The sequence below is a fragment of the Schistocerca americana genome, chromosome 7 (assembly GCF_021461395.2).
Source record: "Schistocerca americana isolate TAMUIC-IGC-003095 chromosome 7, iqSchAmer2.1, whole genome shotgun sequence".
Lineage (NCBI taxonomy): Eukaryota > Metazoa > Arthropoda > Insecta > Orthoptera > Acrididae > Schistocerca > Schistocerca americana.
Window position 1 is genome coordinate 492,630,324 of NC_060125.1, and position 1,828 is coordinate 492,632,151.

Consider the following 1,828-nt stretch of genomic DNA (forward strand, 5'->3'; position numbering starts at 1 on the left):
CCCCAATACAGTAATAGTCTTATTTGAATTCAATCAAGTAAACAAGCCTGTGACATACATATATGAGGACGAATCTGAAAGTTTTCGCCTATATTTTTATAGCCACACTGTGATAGTAAATGGGAAGGCCACAGGTTAATTTCCAGTGGTGGATCTTTCTTCTACCGTTCCGGCCTCATGTGAGGGTAGCTCGACGGCGCAAGTGCTTTACCAACTGAGCTACTCAAGCACGACTCACGACACGTCCTCACAGCTTCAATTCTGCTAGTACCTCGTCTCCTACCATCCAGACTTCACAGTAGCTCTTCTGCGAACCTTGCAGAACTAGCATTCCTGAAAGAAAGGATATTTAGGATACATGGCTTAGTCACAGCCTGGGGTATGTTTCCAATATGAGATTCTCACCCTGCAGCTTACCAACAGCCTGGGGGATGTTTTCAGAATGAGATTTTCATTCTGCAGGATATGAAACTTCCTGACAGGATGAAACTGTGTGCCGGGCCGAGAATCGAACTCGGGACCTTTGCCTTTCGCGGGCAAGTGCTCTACCAACTGAGCTACCCAAGCACAACGCTCGACCCGTCCTCACTGCTTCAATTCTGCCAGTACCTCGTCTCCTACCTTCCAAACTTCACAGAAGCTGACTGGGTGTTGTGTGATGTCCTTAGGTTAGCTAGGTTTAAGTAGTTCTAAGTCCTAGGGGACTGATGACCATAGATGTTAAGTCCCATAGTGCTCAGAGCCATTTTTTTTTCACAGAAGCTCTTCTGCGAACTTTGCAGGACCAACACTCCTAGAAGAAAAGATCTTGCGGATACATGGCTTAGTCACAGCGTGGGGTATGTTTCCAGTATGAGATTCTCACTCTGCAGCGGGGTGTGCGCTGATATGAAACTTCCTGCCTTCTGCCCACTGCATCTTCCATGTCAATGCCCAAGTTACCTACTCCCACAACCAGGTCGACTTTTTTTCAGCTGTCTTGACGCCCTTGTATAAACCTCCTCAGAACTCAACCACACAAACCCCTCTTATCCATTATTATGGCGCGACAGCACTATAAAACCCTCTACCACAACATCTGCTCCCTCCCCACCGATAAACACCTTTCAGTGCGCCCCCAATCTCAACACAATGTCTATACATTTACCCTTAATGAAACGTTCCTCAAACTCTACTACACCATCCGAACCTCTCCCTATATCCTCCACTGCACAGATAACCTTTCCCTGGCCAGAGGCCGATATGCAGTTGGCCACAACAAGAACATCCTGGATCGCCTCAACTCTTATACAGTACTCCCACTGAACACCTTATCCTTATCCTCTTTTTCCAAAGCGTAATCATTACCTGCGTCACGATCTACATCTGACTTAGTCACCCCAATCCGTATGACTTCCTCATCCACATAGATTGTACCTTGCCAACTATATATTTTCCACAGACCTCAACATCCATAATAGTTCCCCCCACAGATCTCTAGGGGTGGCATGAGTTTACTGATTCCCTGCAAGGTGTCATTGTTACATTCCCACATCACACACATCCTGTAAGCAGCGCCACCTCTTATGTGACTGAAATGATACAGGATTTGAGGTGAACGTCATTAAAACAAAGGCGTGTTTCGTTGTTGCAGAATCTGCTCACGAAATTTCAATCACCATCTTTCTTCTCCGAATGCGAACATCTTTTGTTGACACTGACGCACATATGGAGGAATGACCGTCATAATAAAATAAGGGAAACCAGAGCTCGCACCAAAAGATACAAGAGTTAGTTTTTTCCTTGTGCTGTACGAGATTGCAATAATAGAGAATTATTATGAAGGTGG

General features: G+C 45.6%; 1 non-coding gene across 1 annotated transcript; it reads right to left on the minus strand.

Moving 5' to 3' along the window:
* Nucleotides 1-493: 493 nt before the first annotated feature.
* Nucleotides 494-568, minus strand: Trnas-cga. Its single transcript has one exon. It is a non-coding gene; the product is annotated as a tRNA-Ser (tRNA).
* Between the last annotated feature and the right edge of the window lie 1,260 nt (nt 569-1,828).